Genomic DNA, 23,771 nt, shown 5'->3' with positions numbered 1-23,771 from the left:
AAGAGCTGAGAAGTTGCATTTTGCAGCTCAAAGTATGGGGGTTTCTTTGATACTGCCTAAAAATTAAAAGAATAAGAGGAAAGTAGGCAATAACTGAGTCAGGAAAACCATTTTTTTCAGGGTGGTGCCCATGGAAGATGTTACAGTGATACCATACAGCCACTAAAAGTGATGATGTAAGATTTTTAAATTGAATTAAGAAAATCTCTCATGCTTTATTTGGTGAAATAAGCAAGATTGGTATACAAGGAATCTATAACTCCATTATGAAAGTAAATGTGTGTGAGCAGACCAAGTTTATGCAAGCTTATATTTGATGATGGGGAAAAATCTGTAATAACATAAAACATATCAAAGGAATAAGTAATTCTAAGAGACTACAATTTCAAAAAAAAAAAAAACTGGCTTGCTGAATAAAAATACGTAAGTTAAAGGGAATAAACTTTAAAATTGCCAGAGCTCCTGAATCATACCACAGGCTTTTCACATTCAAAAAGGTAATATATATTCAGACAGGAGTAAAAGGCATACAGTTGTTTTGGATGGAGGATAGAGGATGAAGGTGAGTGCAGGTTAAGGGGAAATATACAAAGTTGTTTGTCGTTTGTTTGTTTGTTTTTCAGGAAGATAACCAGACATGTTGACCCTGTTATTTTTTTGCTTGTCTAAGAATGCAAAGTGTTTTGGTTTTTTCTTACCTGACTCTGGTATTCAAGGTTTATGGAAGCAAGGCAAAGTGGCAGTTTTGCTTGCCTTCAGAAACCACAAGCATTAACAGGGATGGTCCTGGTAGTGGGCATTGGAGTTTAAATGCTTGTTTTGCTTATCAATATTTTTCAAGGTCGATTGTTGTCTGTGTGTGTGTTTGTGTGTTAATATGTTGCCTGAGTATCATACAGAATAATAAAAATCAGTTCGTCTCCAAACTCCTCATCGAATATTCCTCACCAGTGCTCCTAACAGAGCAGGGCCCAGGTCTAGCGCTAGGGCTGGAAGCTCTGGCTCCAAATCCAGCCTTCCTTCAGCTCTCTATCTTCACCAGGGACCAAAGCTTCAGATTCTTCTAGCAAGCATCTCCACTTCAGGGGCAGAAGATTCTGCCTTCCATGCTGCAGGCCTGCAGCAGGCAAGCTGACTGCATGGTCACGTGAGGCTGGTGGTGGCTCACGTGACCAGGTTCTCTCCTGGGCAAACACAGAGGTGTGCAGCACGGAAAAGGGGCAGGAAGGACATACACTTGACGAATGAGACACTGCTGTGGGAGGAGCGGTAATGCGTTGTGGTGGGTGGGTGGGTGTCTCCACATGCTGAGCTAACCTGGAAAGGAATGTCTTGGGCCATCAGAATTAACAGCATTTGTTGGTAGAGGGCAGAGCCCCTCGGCCTATTGCCAGCGTCTTAGCCGGGGTCAGTCTTTTTCCTGAGATCTCAAGAGGCAGGCAGTGATCCTGAGGGAGGCAGACGTGGAGAGAAGCAGCGGTTGCTGTTGGAGGAAGTGGGTGCGAGGCCGAGAAATGGCATCTGTGGGAGTTGGTGGCTGAGACTATGTGTGGGTGCAGGGAGTGCCCCCGACCCTCCTCTCTATTCTCTCCTTCCTTTTGAATATCCCTGCCCCACTCCCAGCCTCCCTGCCCAGCTCTGTGTGACACTGTTTCTATTTGTGGGTGTGGGAGGTGGACACACGGAGGAAGTTGGCTTCAGGGGTGCCCAGAGAGAAGAAACAGTGAAATGGCCATTTCTGCACACCAGTGGCGTTTTTCTGAAAAGGCAGGGATGGGAACTGATAGGGTATGTGACCTACATTACCACTCCCTTTGTCTCACCTAGTTGGCACTCTTTGTTGTCTGTCTTTCAAACGGTGGGGATGGCTAAGCTCAATACTGGGGGGAGAGTTGGAGTGGGGGATGAGGGGTGGACAAGACTGACTTACTCCAAAGGTTCCAGCTGCTTGGAGATGCAAGAGAGGAATTAAGCTCAATCTCGCCAGCTCTATGAGAGGCAACACACTTAAGAGGAAGGACCCTAGATGCTTTGGGCCCTTCACATAGGATTTCTCATTGGTATTACAGCAAGCTTCTCAACTCCCAGGAGGATCCCTGGATCTCATCTCAGGCAGCAGCATTCTGGGTGTCTGCCCTGGATATGAGGTTCTGAAAGGGCCTAGTCCCAATGTACCCCCCCCACACACACAAACATAGCTCCCTCCCATATAAGGATACAAGGGTCACTGGTCTACCTGCCATATCTGAGGTCCTTTCCTTTTCAGTCTTGAACCTTGAAGGTCTTTCTAGGAACCACCTACAGAAAATGGTTTATGGATGGTCTCACAGGTTACCCTCTGGGGACCTTTACTTGTTTTTATTTCCTGGCCAAAGCTTTAGACTTCATGATTTATGGTGATCCACTGTGGCACTGCCTTATTTGTGTTGATCCCTTTTGGTCAGAGCCCACTGTGAAATAGCCATAGGATATCAACCTCTTTTTTTTTTTTTTTTTAAGGAAAATATAGTTAGGAAAATAAATTTTACTAATCCCTCTAATCTATTTGCATATTTTACAGACTTGAAGCCAGTTGATACATAGATGCCTTTCTCATTTTTTACAGCTGAATAACACTTCCTTGTGTCACTACTGTAATTTGTTCAGTCACACTATATGTGGATATTTATTTCCAATATTTTGCTGTTATAATTAGTGCTGGACAGATAACCTCATGCAAATATATTTTTGTATGGTTAGAGGTCTGTTTTCAGGGTAGATTCCTAGAAATGGGGATAGTGGATCCTAAAAGTGGGGATGGATGATATGCATGTGCAGTGTAGTTTTATTAGGTATTCTCAAATATCCCTCTAAAGGAGTATTACACATTTGGACACTCACCAGCAATTAGGAGAGTTCCTGTTTTGCTACAACCTTGTCAATCAACTTATCCTTTTGATATTTGTAGACTATCTAGGGATGTCACCTCTCTCATTTCTAATGTTAGTAATTGGGTCTTCCCTTTTGTCTTCTTTATCCTTCTGACTAATAAATTACTAATAATAAATTACTAATTAATTAGTATATCTATTAATTACTAATAAATTACTAATAATAAAATCCCACCAAGGGCCAGCCATGCAAGCAGACCTTTATAAGGCTAGCAAATTCAGGTCTGTCATGTTAACTCTTCTACACATATGGTAAATGGTGTTGGAATAATTACCTAGGCATTTGGGAAAACAAAGTTAGACCTTGATACACATAAGCAAATTCCAGGAAAACTGGGTATCTTAAATATTTTTTTTTGTATCTTAAATATTTTAAAAGGAATGGGTGAGTGAAGAGGAAGAAACACTCATTTATCTAGAATGAATTTGGCTTGTGTTTTGTAGAGGAAAATGGACATGGTTTCTTTCCACATAATACCAGTATCATTTATTAAATAATCTGCCTCTACTCCAACCATTCCTAATGTTTCTTTTGTAGTGTATGGAATTGGTTTTGTATGTTTCTGAGGTAAATGCTCCCTGGTGTTAGAAATATACAGGATTGTTTATTGCAGCTTATAATAAGCATTGTGGGTTATCTGGAATGTTATATCCATTATTCACATCTGTGATCAGACTACTCCAGTTAATTTTTATCATACCTTATCTTTAATATAATAGCATTATATTGATTGGGGCTGAGAGGTACTGAAATTCTCATATAACTCCTTTGAAACTCTTGGAATTTCAAAATGGAAAATATTTTGGTCAGGTCAAAGAATATGTCTCTATGTTGCCAAAGCCATCTCGTTGTCTTTCATGAAGGCTTTCATGATGGTGCTCATTACCTAGATGACTTTTTAAAGAATCCACAATATCTCTACCTCAACCATACCAGCTCAGAAGTTTAATTTCCTCATACAAAAAAATAGCATCCATTCATATATGGTGAGCTCATAATTAATAAAATCACAAGGCTTATATAGAATCCAGAGTGTCAGTTTACTAATTTGTACAGGGTAATAGCAACATCAAAGGAAAAGAAATAATATCCACTGGATTCTCCTACTGTATGTACACCTATAGGAAATTAAAATCAAAATCAGAAGGTCAATTAAATTGAATTTAAAAGTAAATACTTTTCATATTTAAATGTGTGAAAGTTTGTTTTAAGGTTGGAAGGTAAGATTACTTTTATTTTAAATTTTAAATTTTATTATTTAAATTTAATTTATTAAATTTATTAATAATTATTAATTATGATTATTAATAATATTTAAAAGATGATTTATAAATCATAAATTTATAAATTATGAAACTATATTATAAATTAATATTACTTATAATTATTTAAATTAATAATTTAATTTATTAGATTTAATTTGAATTTTAAATTAATTTATTTTATTTTTCAAAATTTATCCTCCTTCATTGAGATATAATTGACAAAAACATTGTGCAAGTTTAAGGTGAACATGTGATTATTCAATATACATATATATTGTGAAATGATTAACACAAGTAGGTTAGTTGACATCCATCACCTCCTGTAGTTATCTTGTGTGTGTGTGTGTGTGTGTGTGTGTGTGCGCACGCACAAACTTCAATTTACAATACAGTTAACTCCAGTCATCAGGCTGTACATTAGATACCCAGGACTGACTCATCTTATAACTGCAAGTTATTAACTCTTTGAACTCCCATCTCCCCATTTCTCACACTTACCTGGCAACTACCTATTTTGTTTCTATGAGTTTGACTTTATTTAGATTCCATACATAAGTGAGAACATATAGTATTTGTCTTTGATTTATTTCACTTAGCATAATGTCAAGTTCCAGCTATGTTGTCTCAAATGCCAGGATTTTCTTTTGTCTCATGGCTGAATAATATTCCATTTTAAAAGTATTACATTTTCTTTATTAATTTATCCATCAGTGCATAATTAGGTAGTTTCTATGTCTTGGCTCTTATGAACAATACTGCAAAGGAACATGGGGGTGCAGATATCTTTTTGAGATAGTGATTTCCTTTCCTTAGAAAATATACCCAGAAGTTGGACTTTGAGTCCTATGGTAGTTCTATTTTTAATTTTTTGAAAAGCATCCACACAGTTTTCCACAGTGGCTGTTCCAATTTACATTCCCAGCAACAGTGCAGAAGAGTTTCTTTTCTTCACATTCTTGGCAACAGGTGTTATCTCTTGCTTTTTGATAATAGCCATTCTAACAGGTGTGAAGTGAGATCTCATTGTGGTTTTGATTTGCATTTGCCTGATGATTAGTGGTGTTGATCATCTTTTCAAGCACCTGTTAGCCATTTGTATATCTTCTGAAGAAAATAGTCTATTCAGGTCCTTTGCCCATTTTAAAATCAGATGATGATGATTTTATTCAGTTGTATGATTTTCTTATGTATTTTTGATATTGACCCCTTTCAGATATTTGGTTTGCCAATATTATCTCCCATTCTGTAGGTTGCAGTTTCATTTTATTGATCATTTATTTTGCTGTGCAGAAGCTTTTTAGTTTGATGTAGTCCTACTTGTCTATTTTTGCTTTTGTTCCTTCTGACTTCAGCATCATATAAAAAAAAAAGTTGTTTTTTTTTTTTTTTTTAAGACCAGTGCCATGGAGCTTTTTGCCCTTTGTTTTCTTCTAGGAGGAAGTATCAGGTATGACATTTAAGTCTTTAATCCATTTTGAGTTCATTTTTGTGAATGGTATAAGATAGGGGTCAACTTTCATTTGTTTGCATGTGAATGTCCAGTTTTCCCAGCAGTTTATTGAAGGCAATGTCTTTTCTCCACTGAGTATTCTTGGCACTCTTGTCAACTGTTAGCTTACCATATATTTGTGAGATTATTCTTGGGCTCTCAGTTCTGTTCCATTTTTCTATTCGTATGATTTTATGATAATACCTTAGTGTTTTAAGTATATATCTTTGTAATAAAGTTTGAAATCAGGAAGTGTGATGTCTCCAGCTTTGTTCTTCTTTCTCAAGATGGCTTAGGCTATGTGAAGTCATCTGTGGTTTCACACAAATTTTAGGATTTTTTTTCTATTTCTGTTAAAATTCCAGTGGAATTTTGATAGGGATTATATTTAATCTATAGATTACTTTGGGTAGTGTTGACATTTTAACAATACTAATTCTGATCAATGAACGGAACATTTTTCTATTTGTTTCTTCAATTTCTCTTATCAATATTTTCTAGTATTTGGTGTACATATCTTTCACCTGCTAAAATTTATCCCTAAGTATTTTATTGTTATTGATGCTATTGTAACTTGGGATTGCTTTCTTTATTTCTTTTTCAGATACTTTGTTGTTAGTATAGAGAGTCACAACTGGGGTCACCTGGGTGGCTCAGTCAGTTAAGCATCTGCCTTTTAGCTTGGGTCATGATCCCAGGGTTACAGAATCAAGTCCCACATCAGACTCCTTGCTCAGCGGGAAGCCTGCTTCTCCCTCTCCCTTTGTCTCTTGCCTCTCTCCCAGGCTTGTGCTCTCTATCTCTCTTAAATAATAAATAAAATGTTTAAGAAAAAAAGAAGTACAACGAATTTTTTCAGTGTTGATTGTATATTCTAAAACTTTAGTGAATTTGTTCCAACAGTTTTTGGTTGAGTCTTTAGGATATTTTTATTTTTATTATTTCTAAGTAGGCTCCATGCTGGGGCCCAAACTCACAACCCTGAGATCAAGACCTGAGCTGAGATCAAGAGTTGAATGCTTTACTGACTGAGCCACACAGGTGTCCCAGGATTTTTTGAATATAAGGTTATTTTAAATGCAAACACAAATAAGTGTACTTATTCCTTTCCAAATTAGATGCCTTTTCTTTCTTTTTTAAAATTGACACACAGTGTTACTTACATTAATTTCAGGTGTACAACATAATGATTCAACATCTCTGTATGTTATGCTATGCTCACAAGTACAGCTACTATTTGTCACCATACAAAGCTATTACAATACCATTGACCATATTTCCTATCCTGTACATTTTATCCTTGTCACCTATGCCTTCCACAACTGGAAGCCTATACCTCACGCTCCCCTTTGCCCATATTACCCCTTCCCCCTGGCAACCATCAGTTTGTATTTATGGGTCTGTTTCTGCTTTTTGTTTTTGTTTATTCATTCATTTTTAGATTCCATAGATAAGCAAAGTCATATGGTATTTGTCTTTGCCTTACTATACTTAGCATAATGCCATGTAGGTCCATCCATGTTGTTGCAAATGTCAGGATCTTATTTTTTATGGCTTAGTATTCCATTGTATACATATACTACATTTTCTTTATCCATTCACCTATTGATGGATACTTGGGTTGCTTCCATGTTGGCTATTGTAAATAATGCTGTGATAAACATAGGGGTGCACATATCTTTTCAAGTTAATGTTTTTGTTTTCATTGGGGAAATGTCCAATAGTAGAATTACTGGATCATAAGGTAATTCTATTTTTAATTTCTTGAGGAGCCTCCATACTGTTTTCAACAGTGGCTGTGCCAATTTACATCCTACTAACAGTGAACAATGGTTCCTTTTTCTCCACATCTTCACCAGCATTTGTTATTTCTTATCTTTTTTATTCTAGTCATTTTGACAGGTGTAAAGTGATATCTCATTGTGGTTTTGATTTGCTTTTCTCCAGTGAGTAGTGATGGTAAACATCTATTCATATATCTGTTTTCCATATGCATGTCTTCTTTGGAAAATGTGTATTCAGGTCCTCTGCTCATTTTTAATTGAATTATTTGTGGGGTTTTTTGGTGTTGAGTTGTAGAAGTTCTTTATATATTTTGGATATTAACTCTTTATTGGGTATAACATTTGTAAATATCTTCTCCCATTCAGTAGGTTGTGCTTTTGTTTTGTTGATGGATTCCTTCACTGGGCAAAAGCTTTTTATCTTGGTAGTCCCAATAGTTTATTTTTGCTTTTGTTTCCCTTGCTTGAGGAGACATATCTTGGAAAATGCTGGTAAGGCCAATATCAAATTACTGCCTATGTTTTCTTTTAGGAGTTTTATATTTTCAATCTCACATTTAGGTATTTAATCTATTTTGAGGTTATTTTTGTAAATGGAATAAGAAAGTGGTCCAGTTTCATTTTTTTGCATGTAGCTTCCCAGTTTTCCCAGAACCTTTTATTAAGGAGATTGCCTTTTCCCCATTGTACATTCTTGCCTTTTTTGTTATAGAATAATTGACCATATAAGCATGAGTTTATTTCTGGGCTCTCTGTTGTGTTCCATTGATTTCTGTGTCTGTTTTTATTCCAGTACCATAGTATTTTGATTACTTAGCTTTCTAGTATATCTTGAAATCTGTGATTGTGATACCTCCAGTTTTGTTCCTCTTTCTTAAGATTGCCTTGGCTATTTGGAGTCTTTTTTTCACACAAACTTTAGTATTATTTGTTCCAGTTCTGTGAAAAATGCAGTTGGTATTTTGATAGGGATTGCACTGAATCTGCAGATTGCTTTGGGTAGTGTAGACATTTTAACAATATTAATTTTTCCAATCCATGAGCATGGAATAATTTTCCATTTGTTTATGCCATCTTGAATTTCTGTCATCAGTATTTTACTTTTTGCAGAGGACAGGTCTTTCACCTTCCTGGTTAAGTTTATTCCTAGGTATTGTATTGTATTGTATTGTATTGTATTGTATTGTATCGTATCGTACTGTATTGTATTTTGGTGCAATTGTAAATGGAATTGTTTTCTTAATTTCTCTTTCTGCTACTTTGTTATTAGTATATGGAAATGCAACCATTTAGTGTGTATTTATTTTGTACCCCATGACTTTACTGAATTCGTTGATTACTTCTTTTTTTTTTAAAGATTTTATTTATTTATTTTACAGAGATCACAGGTAGGCAGAGAGGCAGGCAGGGAGAGAGGAAGGGAAACAGGCTCCCTGCTGAGCAGAGAGCCCGATGCCGGGCCCAGTGCTCAATCCCAGGACCCTGGGATCATGACCTGAGCCGAAGGCAGAGGCTTTAACCCACTGAGCCACCCAGGCGCCCCTCATTAATTACTTCTAATAGTTTTTTTTTTTTTTTTTGTGGAGTCCTTAGAGTTTTCCATGTATAGTATCATGTCATCTGCAAATACTGACAGTTTTATTTCTTCTTTACCAGTTTAGACACCTTTTATTTCTTTTTCTTTTGTGCGTGCTATGACTAGTATTTTCATTACTTTGTTGAATTAAAGTAGTGAAGATGTACATCCTTGTCTTTTTACCTGGTGTTAGAGGAAAAACCCTCAGTTTTTCACCATTGAGTATGATGTTAGCTATGGGTCTGTCATATATGGCCTTTATTATGTTGATGTATGTTCCCTCTAAATTCAGTTTGTTGAGAGTTTTTATCATGCATGGATGTTGATTTTTGTGAAATACTTTTTCTGCATCTATTGGGATGATCATATGATTTTTAAATATTTATTTAACAGAAAGAGATCATAAGTAGGCAGAGAGGTAGGCAGAGAGAGAGTGGGGGAAGCAGGTTCCCTGCTGAACAGAGAGCCTGATGCGGAGCTTGATCCCAGGGCCCTGGATCATGATCTGAGCCGAAGGCAGAGGCTTAACCCACTGAGCCACCCAGGCGCCCCTAATCATACGATTTTTATCCTTCTTTTTTAATGTGGTGTATCACATTGGTTTGCAAATATTGATCCAACCTTGCATTCCCAGAATAAATCCCATTGGGTTGTAGTGAATGATACTTTTTTTTTTTTTTGAGAGAGAGAGAGAGAGCATGGGTGGGATGGGGGAGGGGCAGAGGGAGAGAATCCCAAGCAGGCTCCACACCCAGCATGGAACTTGATGTGGGGCTCCATCTCACGACCCTGAGATCATAACCTGAGCCAAAATCAAGAGTCAGACTCTTAACCAACTGAGCCACCCAGGTGTCCCAGTGAATGATCCTTTTAATGTAATGGTGAATGTGGTTTCCTAATATTTTGTTGAGGATTTTTATGGATACCTTTTATTTCTTTTCTTGCCTATTTTCTCTGGTTGGGACTTTAGTGCTTTGTTGAATAAGACTAGTGAAAGTGGGCACCCTTGTCTTATTCCTGTTCTAGAGGAAGAACTTTCCATTTTTCACCATTTTGTATAATGTTAGCTATGAGATATATATATATATATATATATATATATATATATATATATAGCCTGTACTGTACCCAGTCCCTTGATATTTTATCATGAAAAGCTGTTGAATTTTAGAAAAAAAATTTTCTTCATCTACTTAAATTATATGATTTTTATCCTTCATTCTGTTAAGGTGGTGTATCTCATTGATTTGCACATGGCAAAACATCCTTTCACCTCAGGATTAAATCCCACTTGATTATGCCGTCTAGTTTTTTAGATGTGCTGTTGAATTCAATTTGCTAGTATTTTGTTGAGAATATTTGCATGTATATTCATCAGGGATATTGGCCTGTAATTTTATTTTCTTGTAGTGTCATTCTCTGGCTTTGGTATAAAGGTGATGCTGACCTCATAAAATGAGCTTGGGAGTGTTTGCTTCCCCAAGTTTTTGAGGGATTGCATTAATTCTTCCTTAAACATTTGGTAAATTCACCAGTGAAGTGGCACCTGGGTGGCTCATTCGTTAACATCTGCCTTCGGCTCAGGTCAGGATTGCAGGGTCCTAGGATCAAGCCCTGCATCAGTCTCCCTGCTTGGAGGGAAGCCTACTTCTTCCTCTCCCACTCCTCCTGCTTGTGTTCTCTCTCTCTTTCTCTCTCTCTCTCTCTCTCTCTCTCTCTCTCTCTCTTGCTGTCAAATAAATAAATAAAATCTTTAAAAAAATTTCACCAGTGAATTCATTTGGTACTGGGTTCTCCTTGGTTGAAAGGTGTCAGACTACTGATTCAGTCTCCTTACTTATTACTGGTCTGTTCACATCTGTTCACAGACCAATATTATTATTGGTCATGTTCTATTTCTTCATGATTCAGTCTTGGTAAGTTGTATGTTTGTAGGAATTATGTGTTTCTTCTAAGTCACTCAATTTGTTGGCTTATGATTATTCATAGTGATATCTTATGGTCCTTTGTATTTCTGTGGTATCACTTGTAATGTCTTTTCTTTCACTTATACTTTTATTTATTGAGTCTACTCTCTTTTTTTCTTGGTTAGCCTAGACAAACGTTTGTCAGTTTTGTTCATCCTTCAGAAAAACCTAATTCTTATTCTTCTTGATATTTTCTCTTGTTTTCCTTTTTCATTTCATATATTTCTGCTTAATTTTTTTTATTATTTGCTCCTTTCAGCTAATTTTGGGCTTAATTTGTTCTTTTTCTAGTTCTATGAGATATGTTAGGTTGTTTATTTGAGGTCTTTCTTTTTTCTTAAAATTGGCATTAATAGCTATAAACCCCAGTCTTAGAAATACTTTTGTTGCATCCCATAAGTTTTAGTACGTTGTGCTTCTATTTTCATTGATGTCAAAGTTTTTTTAATTTCTTTTTTTTTAATTTCTTCTTTGAGTCATTATTTATTTGGGAGTGTGTTTAATGTCCATGTGTTTGTGAATTTTCCAATTATACTTCTGTTATTGATTTCTAGTTTCATACAGTTGTAGAAAAAGATTATTGGTATAATTTCAGTCATTTTGGATTTGTTAAGACTTCTTTTATAGTCTAACATGTCCACTTATGAAGAATGTGTATTTTGCTGCTGTTGAATAGAATATTCTTTATGTGTCTGTTAGGCACATTTTCTCTTACAGTGCTGTCAAATCTGCTTTTTTGCTTTTTGATTTTCTCTTTGGATGATATATCCATAATTAAGATGGTATTGATGTCATCTACTATTATTGTGTTCCTTCTCCTTTGAGTTCTGTTAGCATTTGCTTTATGTATTTAGGTGCTCCAATGTTGGTACATAAATATTTGCAACAATTACATCTTCTTTATTAATTGACCACTTTATCATTATATAATGATTTTATTTGTCTCTTGTGACCACTTTTAACTTAAAGCTTATTTTATCTTATACAGGCATCTCCTGCTGTCTGAAATTGGTGTTATGCCTCTTCACTTATACAAAAGACCTACATTAGTAAAGTAAGAGATGTTTTTCATAAAAGTGAAAATCCTCTTCAGATTTCTTTCCATTAGTGAAAACAGATACTAATGTAGTTCTTTCATAAAAGCAAAATGGCTAGCACAAAAAATAGATACATAAATCAATAGAACAGACAACAGAACACAGAAATAAGCCCACAACTGTAAATTCAGTCTTTGACAAAGGAGGAAAAATATGCAATGGGGAAAAAGGGTCTCTTTAAACAAATTGTGTTGGGAAAAATGGACAGCAACAGGCAAAAGAATGAAATTGAACCACTTTCTTACATCATACACAAATATAAACTTGATATAAACTCAAAAATGGATGATAGACCTAAATGTGAGACAGGAAGCCATTACAATTCTGGAAGAGAGTTCAGGCAATAATTCCTCTGACATCAGCTATAGCAACACTTTTCTAGCTATGTCTCCTGAGTCAAGGGAAATAAAAGTAAAAATAAATTATTGGGACTACATTGAAATAAAAGCTTCTGTACAGTGAAGGAAACAATCAACAAAAACTAAAGGAGCAACCTACTGAATGGGAGAAGATATTGGCAAATAGCATATCCAATAAAAAGTTAGTCTCCAAAATATATAAATAATTTATACAACTTAACACCCAAAAAACAAGTAATCCAATTTAAAAAGGGACAGAAAACATAAACAGACCTTTCTGCAAAGAAGACATACAGATGGCCAACAGACACATGAAAAAATGCTCAACATCACGCATCGTCAGAGAAATGCAAATCAAACTACAATGGTATATCATCTCACACCAGTTAGAATGGCTGAAATTAAAAACACAAGAAACAACAGATGTTGGTGAGGTTGTGGAGAAAAAGGAGCACTCTTGCGATGTTGGGAATGCACAGTGGTGCGGACACTGTGGAAAACAGTATGGAGGTTTTCCAAGAAGTTAAAAATAGAACCTCCCTCTTGATCCAGTATTTGCACTATTGGGTGCAAAATATAGAAACACTAATTCAAAGAGATACATGCACCCCTATTTTTATTTTATTCAAAGATTTTATTTACTTATATGAGAAAGAGGGGGCAGGGGGAGGAGCAGAGGGAGAGGGACAAGCAGATTCTTCACTGAGTGTGGTGCCAGATGTGGGGCTCAATCTCAGGCCCTTGAGATCATGACCTGAGCCAAAACCAAGAGTCAGATGCTTAACCAACTGAGCCACCCAGGCACCCCCTCACACGCTCCTATGTTTATACCTGCATTATTTACAATAGCCAAAGTATGGAAGTTGCTCAAGTTTTCATCAATATATGAAGTATAATGAAGATGTGACATACATATGTATATATACATCTACATGCAATGGAATATTATTCAACCATAAAAAAAGAAATATTGCCATTTGCAACAACATGGACGGAACTAGAGAGTAAAATTCTAAGCAAAATAAGTCAGTCAAAGTAGAATACATCAATGAAACTAGAAGCTGGTTTTTTGGAAGAAACAATAAGATCAATAAACCAATGGCCAAACTAATCCAAAAGAAAAGCGAGAGAGGATCCAAATTAATAAAAATATGAATGAAAAGGGAGAGATCACGACTAACACCAAGGAAACAGAAATAATCATTAGAAAATATTATCACCAGTTATATGCCAATAAGTTAAGCAACATAGACAAAATGGATGCATTCCTGGAAACCTATAAACTCTCAAAACTGAATCAGGAAGAAATTGACAACCTGAATAGGCCAATATCTAGTAACAAGATTGAAGTATTGATCAAAAATTTCCCAAAAAACAAGAGCCCAGGACCTGACAGATTCCCTGGGAGAATTCTACCAAACTCTCAAAGAAGAAATAATACCTATTCTCCTGAAACTGTTTCAAAAAATTGAAGCAGAAGGAAAACTTCCAGACTCTTTTAATGAAGCCAGCATTATCCTGATCCCCAAACCAGGCAAAGACCCCACCAAAAAGGAGAATTTCAGACCAATATCCCTGATGAATATGGATGCTAAGCCTCTCAACAAATCCTAGCTAATAGGATCCAACAGTACATTAAAAAGATTATCCACCATGCCCAGGTGGGATTTATACATGGGATGCCAGTGTGGTTCAACATTTGCAAATCAAACAATGTGATAGAACAAATCAATGAGAGAAGAGAGAAGAACCACATGGTCCTCTCAATTGATGAAGAAAAAGCATTGGACAAGATACAGCATCCTTTCCTGATTAAAAAGCTTCAAAGTACAGGGATAGAGGGAACATTCCTCAACTTCATAAAATCTATGAAAAACCCACAGTGAATATCATCCTCAATGGGGAAAAACTTGCAGCCTTCCCGCTGAGATCAGGAACACGACAAGGATGCCCACTCTCACCACTCTTGTTCAACATAGTATTAGAAGTCCTAGCAACAGCAATCAGACAACAAAGAGAAATAAAAGGTATTCAAATTGGCAGTGAAGAAGTCAAACTCTCTCTCTTCACAGATGACATGATACTTTATATGGGAAACCCAAAAGACTCCACCCCAGAACTACTAGAACTCATGCTGCAATTCAGTAATGTGGCAGGATACAAAATTAATGTACAGAAATCATTTGCTTTATTATACACTAACAATGAAAATACAGAAAAGGACATTAGAGAATCAATTCCATTTACTATAGCACCAAGAACCATAAGATACCTGAGAATACACCTAACCAAAGAGGTAAAGGATCTGTACTTGAGGAACTACAAAACACTCATGAAAGAAATTGAAGAAAACACAAAAAGATGGAAGACCATTCGGTGCTCTTGGATCAGAAGAATAAACATTGTTAAAATGTCTGTACTGCCTAGAGCAATCTATACTTTCAATGCCATTCTGATCAAAATCCACCAGCATTTTTCAAAGATCTGGATCAAACAATCCTAAAATTTGTATGGAATCAGAAGAGACCCCGAATCGCTAAGGAAATGTTGAAAAAGAAAAACAAAACTGGGGCCATCATGTTGCCTAATTTCAAGCTTTACGACAAAGCTGTGATCACTAAGACAGATTCTGGCACAAAAACAGACACAGACCAGTGAAACAGAGTAGAAAGCCCAGATATGGACCCTCAACTCTATGGTCAACTAATCTTCGACAAAGCAGGAAAAAATACACAGTGGAAAAAAGACAGTTTCTTTAATAAATGGTGCTGGGAAAATTAGACAGCTATGTGTAGAAGAATGAAACTTGACCATTCTCTTACACTATACACAAAGGTAAACTTGCAATGGATAAAAGAACTCAATGTGAGGCAGGAATCCGTCAGAATCCTAGAGGAGAACATAGGTAGTAACCACTTCGACACCAGCCACAGCAACTTCTTTCAAGATATGTCTCCAAAGGCAAAGGAAACAAAAGCGAAAATGAACTTTTGGGACTTCCTCAAGATCAAAAGCTTCTGCACAGCAAAGGAAACAGTCAACAAAACAAAGAGGTAACCCATGGAATGGGAGAAGATATTCGCAAATGACAGTACATACAAAGGGCTGATATCCAAGATCTTTAAAGAACTCCTCAAACTCAACACACACAAAACACATAATTATGTCAAAAAATGGGCAGAAGACATGAACAGACACTTCTCCAAAGAAGACATACAAATAGCTAACAGATACATGAAAAAATGTTCATCATCACTAGCCAGCAGGGAGATTCAAATCAAAACCACATTGAGTACCACCTTACACCAGTTAGAATGGCCAAAATTAACAAGACAGTAAACAACATGTGTTGGAGAGGATGTGAAGAAAGGGGAGCCCTCTTGCACTGTTGGTGGGAATGCAAGTTGGTGCATCCACTTTGGAAAACAGTGTGGAGATTCCTTAAGAAATAAAAAATAGAGCTATCCTATGACCCTGCAATTGCACTACTGGGTATTTATCCCAAAGGTACAGATGTAGTGAAAAGAAGGGCCTTCTGTACACCAATGTTCATAGCAGCAATGGCCACAGTCACCAAACTGTGGAAAGAACCAATATGTCCTTCAATGGATGAATGGATAAAGAAGATATGGTCCATATATACAATGGAGTATTATGCCTCCATCAGAAAGGATGAATACCCAACTTTTGTATCAACATGGATGGGACTGGAAGAGATCATGCTGAGTGAAATAAGTCAAGCAGAAAGATTCAATTATCATATGGTTTTGCTTATTTGTGGAGCTAAGGAATAACAGGGAGGACATGGGGAGATGGAGAAGATAAGTGAGTTGGGGGAAATAGGAAGGGGAGATGATCCATGAGAGACTGTGGACTCTGAGAAACAAACTGAGGGTTTTGAAGAGAAGGGGATGGGAGGTTAGGTGAGCCTGGTGGTGGGTATTATGGAGGGCATGTATTGCATGGAGCACTGGATGTGATGCATAAACAATGAATTCTGGAACACTGAAAAGAAATTTAACAAATTTAAAATTAAAATAAATCAGTCAGAACAGACAAATACCATATGATTCCATACATGTGTGGAATTTAAGAAACAAAACAAATGTGCAAAAGAAGAGAGACAAACCAATCATATGCTATTTGTCAAGAAGGAGACTCTGAACTATGAAGAACAAACTGAGTGCAGGTGGGTGGTGGGGATGTTGAAATAGGTGATGGGGATTAAATAGTACACTTATGATGATGACAGTGAGTAATGTATAGAATTATTGAATCACTGTATTATATACCTGAAATTAATATAGCACTGTATGTTAACTACACAGGAATTAAAATTAAAAACTTAATTGAAAAATAGCAAAGTTGAAGAGGAGGGGCAAGATGGAGGATGAGTAGGAGACCCTATTTCATCCAGTTCCCTGAATTTAGTTAGATATATACCAGAGCACTCTGTATGCCCATGAAATCAGCCTGAGATGTAAGATTATACACTCTGGATCTCAGTGGGGGCAGAGGATCATCAGTGGAGAGGGTACACCTTGCCTAGATCATGGTTGATATTTTCAGCTTTACATCCCCTCAATTACCTCTCACCAGAATAACCAGGAGGTGGAATCCCCAACAGAGGAAAAGTTCAGAGACTGTGACCTCTGCCACAGAACTAATGGATATGGATATAAGCCAGATGTTGGAAATAGAATTCAGGGAAACAGTTATGCAGACAATGGCTAGGTTGGAGAAAAGCATTAATGGTAACATAGATCCTCTAATGGCAGAAGTGAATGCTGATCTGGCAGAATTTAACAATGATACCAATGAGATCCAATCTAATCTAGATACTCTAACAGCTAGGATAAGTGAGGCAAAAAACAAATTAGTGATCTAGAAGACAAACTGACAGAAAAGAAGGATCAGGAGGGGGCCTGGAACAAACAGCTTCGAATCCATGAGAACAGAATTACAGAAAGAAATGATGCCATGAAACGTTCCAGTGTCAGAATTATTGGGACCCCTGAGGAGGTGGAGAGAGAGAGGACTAGAAGATATAGTTGAGCAAACCCTATCTGAGAATTTCCCTAACCTGGCAAATGAAACAAGTGTTCATGTCCTAGAGGCAGAGAGGACACCCCCCCCCCCAGGATAAATGAGGGTAAAGAGACCTACCAGTCTGATTGTGAGACTCATGAACCGTAAAATGAGAGAAAATATCTTAAGGGCAGCTACGGGGAAGAGATTCCTTACCTACAGAGGGAGGAACATGAGAATAACATCAGACCTATCCACAAAAACCTAAGGAAGCCAGACAGGGCTGGGAAGACATATTCGGCACTAAATGAGAAGAACATGCAACTAATAATATTTTATCTGGCAAGGCTCTCATTTACAATGTATGGAGAGATAAAGAGCTTCCAAGACCGGCAAAGACTAAAAGAATATATGACTACCAAGCCATCCCTACAAGAAATATTAAGGGGGGGGTTGGGGGGAAGAAAGACACCAAGAGTGGTATAGAACAGAAATTTACAGAGACTATCAATAGAAACAAGGACTTCACAGGAAACATGATGACAATAAAAACTTATCTTTCAATAATCACTCTCAACATAAATGGCCTAAATGCTCCCATAAAATGGCAAAGGGTCACAGATTAGATAAAAAGATAGGACGCATTCATATGCTGTCTACAAGAGACTCATTTTGTACCTAAAGATACATCCAGACTGAAAGTGAAGGGATGGAGAACCATCTTTCATGCCAATGGGCCTCAAAAAGAAAGTCTAATATCAGACAAATTAGATTTTAAGCTAAAGACTATAGTCAGAGATACAGAAGGGCACTATATCATTCTTAAAGGGTCTATCCAACAGGAAGATCTAACCATTGTAAATATCTATGCCCCCAACATGGGAGCAGCCAATTACATAATCCAACAGTTTATCAAAATAGACATATTGATAAGAATACATTAATTGTAGGGGATCTTAACACACCATGCTCGGCAACAGACAGATGTCTAAGCAGAAAATCAACAATGAAACAAGAGCTTTGAATGAAACACGGGACGAGATGGACTTCATAGATATATACAGAACATTCCACCCTAATTCAACAGAATACTCATTCTTCTCGAACTTGCATAGAACTTTCTCCAGAATAGACCACATAGTGGGCTACAAATCAGGTCTCAACTGATACCCAAAGACTGAGATTATTCCCTGCATATTCTCAGACGACAATGCTTTGAAACTGTAACTCAATCACAAGAAAAAGTTTGGAAGAATTTCAAACACTTGGAAGCCAAAGACCATCCTGCTGAAGAATGTTTGGGTCAACCAGGAAATCAAAGAAGAACTTAAACAATTCATGGAAACCAATGAGAACAAGGACACATTGATCCAAAACCTATGGGATATGGCAAAGACGTTCATAAGGGGGAAATACATAGCTATCCAAGTCTCACTTTAAAAAAATAGAAAGATACTGAATAAACAAACTCTCTTTACACCTTAAAGAACTGGAGAATCAACAACAAATTAAGCCTACCCCATGCATGAGAAGGGAAATAATTACAATTAGAGCAGAGGTCAATGAGTTAGAAACCAGAGATACAATAAAATAAATCAATGAAATTAGAAGCTGGTTCTTTGAAAGAATTAATAAGATCGATAAACCACTGGCCAGACTAATCAAAAAAAAAAAAAAGAGGAAGAACCCAAATTAATAAAATCATGTATGGAAAGGGAGAGATCACGACTAACACCAAGGAAATAGAAATAATCATCAGAAATTATTATCAACAGTTATATGCCAATAAGTTAAGCAACTTAAAAAAATGGATGCATTCCTGGAAACTATAAATTTCCAAGACTGAAACAGGAAGAAATTAACAACCTCAATAGATCAATAACTAGTAATGAGATTGAAGCAGTGATCAAAAACCTCCTAAAAAACAAGAGTCCAGGACCTGATGTATTCCCTGGGGAATTCTACCAAACATTCAAAGAAGAAATAATACCTCTTCTCCTGAAGCTGTTTCAAAAAATAGAAACAGGGGGCGCCTGGGTGGCTCCGTGGGTTAAAGCCTCTGCCTTCGGCTCAGGTCATGATCCCAGGGTCCTGGGATTGAGTCCCACATTGGGCTCTCTGCTCAGCTGGGAGCCTGCTTCTCTCTCTCTCTCTCTCTCTCTCTCTCTCTGCCTGCCTCTCTGCCTACTTGTGATCTCTGTCAAATAAATAAATAAAACTTAAAAAAAATAGAAACAGAAGGAAAACTTTCAGACTCTTTCTATGGAAGCAGCATTACCTTGATCCCCAAACCAGGCAAAGACCCCACCAAAAAGGAGAATTTCAGACCAATATCCCTGATGAATATGGATGCTAAGATTCTCAACAAGATCGTAGCTAATAGGATCCAACAGTACATTAAAAAGATTATTCACTGGGGCGCCTGGGTGGCTCAGTGGGTTAAAGCCTCTGCCTTTGGCTCAGGTCATGATCCCAGGGTCCTGAGATTGAGCCCCACATTGGGCTCTCTGCCAGAGAGCCTGCTTCCTCCTCCTCTCTCTCTCTGCCCGCCTCTCTGCCTACTTGTGATCTCTGTCTGTCAAATAAATAAATAAAATCTTTAAAAAATAAAAGATTATCCACCATGACCAGGTGGGATTTATCCATGGGATGCAAGTGTGGTTCGCCATTCTCAAATCAATCAATGTAATAGAACAAATTAATAAGAGAAGAGAGAAGAACCACATGGTCCTCTAAATTGATGCACAAAAAGCATTTGAAAAAATACAGCATCCTTTCCTGATTTAAACTCTTCAGAGTACAGGGATAGAGAAAACATTCCTCAACTTAATAAACTCCATCTATGAAAAACCCACAGCGAATATCATTCTCAATGGGGAGAAGCTGTGAGCCTTTCCACTGAGATCAGGAATGTGACGAGGATGCCCACTGTCGCCACTAATTTTCAACATAGTACTAGAGGTCCTAGCAACAGCAATCAGACAACAAAAGGAAGTAAATGTATCCAAGTTGGCAAAAAAGAACCCAAGCTCTTTCTCTTCACAGATGACATGATACTTTATGTGAAAAACCCAAAATACTTCACCCTCAAATTACTAGAACTCAAACAGCAATTCAGTACTGTAGCAGGATACAAAAACAATGCATATAAATCAGGTGCTTTCTTATACACTAACAATGACACTGTAGAAAGGGAAATTAGAGAATTGATTCCATTTATAATGTCACCCAAAACCTTAAGATGCCTTGGAATAAACCTAACCAAAGAGGTAAATGGTCTATACTTGAGGAACTACAGAACACTCAGTAAAGAAGTTGAAAAGGACCAAAAAAGATGGGAAAAATGTTCCATGCTCATGGACCAGAAGAATAAACATTGTTAAAATGTTTATGCTGCCCAGAGCAATCTATACTATTAACACCATCCCAATCAAAATACCATTGGCATTTTTCAAAGTGCTAGAACAAACAATCCTAAAATTTGTACCAGAAAAGACCCTAAATTGCTAAGAAAATGTTGAAAAAGAAAAACAAAGCAGAGGGCATCACATTGCCTGATTTCAAGCTTTATTACAAAGCTGTTATCACTAAGACAGCATGGTACTAGCACAAAAACAGACACATAGACTAATGGAACAGAGTATAGAGCCCAGATATGGACCCTCAACTCAATGGTTAAATAATCTTTGACAAAGCAGGAAAAAATATGCAGTGGAAAAAGGACAGTCTCTTCAATAAATGATGCTGGGAAACTTGGAAAGCTACTTACAGCAGAATGAAACTCGGTCGTTCTCTAACACCATACACAAAGTTAAACTCAAAATGGATGAAAGACCTCAATGTGAGACAGTAGTCCATCAAAATCCTAGAGGAGAACATAGGCAGTAACCTCTTCGATATCAGCCACAGCAACTTCTTTCAAGAAACGTCTTGGAAGACAAAGGAAACAAAAGTGAAAATGAACTTTTGGGACTTCATCAAGATAAAAAGCTTTTGCACAGTAAAGGAAACAGTCAACAAAGAATGAGAGAATATATTTGCAAATGACACTACAAACGGCTGATATCCAAGATCTATACAGAACTCCCCAAACTCAACACCAAAAATATAGATAATCAAGTAAAAAAATGGGCAGAAGACATGAACCAACACTTCTCCAAAGAAGACACACAAATGGTTAGCAGAAAAATGTTCATCATTAGCCATCAGGGAAATTCAAATTAAAACCACATTGAGATACAACCTTATACCAGTTAGAATGGCCAAAATTAACAAGACAATAAACAAGTGTTGGAGAGGATGTGAAGAAAGAGGAACCCTCTTACACTGTTGGTGGGAATGCAAATTGGTGTAGCCACTTAGGAAAACAGTGTGAAGATTCGTTAAGAAATTAAAAATAGAGCTACCATATGACCCTTCAATTGCACTACTGGGTATTTACCCCAAAGATACAGATGTAGTGAAAAGAAGAGCCACACACACCCATATGTTCATAGCAGCAATGTCCACAATTGCCAAACTGTGGATGAAGCCAAGATGTCCTTCAACAGATGAATGGATAAAGAATTGTGGTCCATATATACAATGGAATCTACTCAGCCACAGAAATGATGAATACCCAACTTTTTTTTTTTTATCAACATGGATGGGACTGGAGGAGATGATGCTGAGTGAAGTAAGTCAAGCAGAGAAAGTCAGTTATCATATGGTTTCACTTTGTTGTGGAACATAAGGAATAACATGGAGGACATTAGAAGAAGGAAGGGAAAAGTGAGAAGTGAGAGTGGGAAATTGGGGGTGGGGAAACAAACCATGAGAAAATGTGGACTCTGAGAAACAAACTGAGGCTTTTATAGAGGAGGTTGGTGGGGGGATGGGTGAGCCAGGTGGTGGGTATTAAGGAGGGCATGTATTGCATGGTACACTGGGTGTTATACATAAAAAATGAATCTTGGAACACTACTTCAGAAACTAATGATGTACTGTATGGTGACTAACATAATAAGAAAAATAGCAAAGTAGGGGCACTTGGGTGGCTCAGTTGGTTAAGCATCTGCCTTCAGCTTAGGTCATGATTCTCAGGTCCTGGGATTAAACCCCACATTGGGCTCCCTGCTCAATGGGGAGTCTGCTTCTCCCTCTCTCTGCCCCCCCCCAACTTGTGCACTGGCTCTCTCTCTGTATCTCTCTCAAATAAGTAAATAACATTAAAAAAAAGAAGCAAGGTGGCATAATGCAAACATTTAGAAAGCAGGAAATACTCTTTGCTTTATGCCATTTCAGCTTGCAAAAGGTTTCCTAGGAACTCCCTACTTTCACACAGCAGGAGAAACCTGTACACATATAGGCACCCCTATTTTGTTGTTGTTGTTTCCCATTTGCTTGGAATGTCTTTTCCATCCACATCAATGTATGTATGTTCTCAAAGCTAAAGTGAGTTGCTCATAGGTGTCATATCACTGCATCTTATTTTTTTAATCCACTCATCATCTGTATGTGTTTTGATTGGAGAATTTGATCCATTTATGTTTAAAATAGTATTGCTAAAGACTGACTTTTGCCATTTTGTTCATTGTTTTTCTATCTTGTTGTAGTCCATGTTGTCTTACATATGTTTGACTTTTAATCAAATGAGAGTTGAAAGTGTTTTATACACCACCATCACATTAGAGAATCTGACTTTGACTCTTTATCTATCTTCAACAATGGATTTTACTCATTCATATATTTTTACATTATTTTTAAATTTATTTTTATTTTGTTAAATTTTGGGGGCTAAGCCAGATGCCTAACAAGAGGCTTGAACGCACAACCCTGAGATCAAGAGTTGCATGCTCTACCAAGTGAGCCTGCCTGGCACCCCTCTTTTTACATTATTAATTGGTGTCCTGTCTTTTCAGCTTGACAAATCCTCTTTAGCATTTCCTGCAAGGCTGGTCTAGTGCTGACAAACTCCCTCATATTTTGTTTGTTTGGGAAAGTCTTAACTCTCTTTCATAACTGAAGGACAGATTTTCTGGATATAGTATCTTGTTTGAATTTTTTTTCCTCCAGTATTTTTTAAAAGATTTTATTTATTTATTTGACAGACAGAGATCACAAGTAGGCAGAGAGGCAGGCAGAGAGATGGGGGGAGGCAGGCTCCCTGCTGAGCAGAGAGCCCAATGCGGGGCTCGATCCCACAACCCTGGGATCATGACCTGAGCCAAAGGCAGGGGCTTTAACCCACTGAGCCACCCAGGCACCCCTCCTCCAGTATTTTGAATATCACTTCC

At 37.2% G+C, this 23,771-nt stretch overlaps 1 protein-coding gene across 10 annotated transcripts in view; it reads left to right on the top strand.

The window, feature by feature from the left end:
• The window catches only part of GPRASP2 (G protein-coupled receptor associated sorting protein 2), a 136,995-nt gene that overhangs the window by 43,896 nt on the left and 69,328 nt on the right, over positions 1-23,771 (top strand). The gene's annotated exons all lie outside the window — the stretch shown is intronic.

This window comes from Lutra lutra, chromosome X, assembly GCF_902655055.1.
Source record: "Lutra lutra chromosome X, mLutLut1.2, whole genome shotgun sequence".
In the NCBI taxonomy this organism is placed as follows: Eukaryota; Metazoa; Chordata; class Mammalia; order Carnivora; family Mustelidae; genus Lutra; species Lutra lutra.
This window is presented reverse-complemented; position numbering and strand designations above follow the sequence as displayed.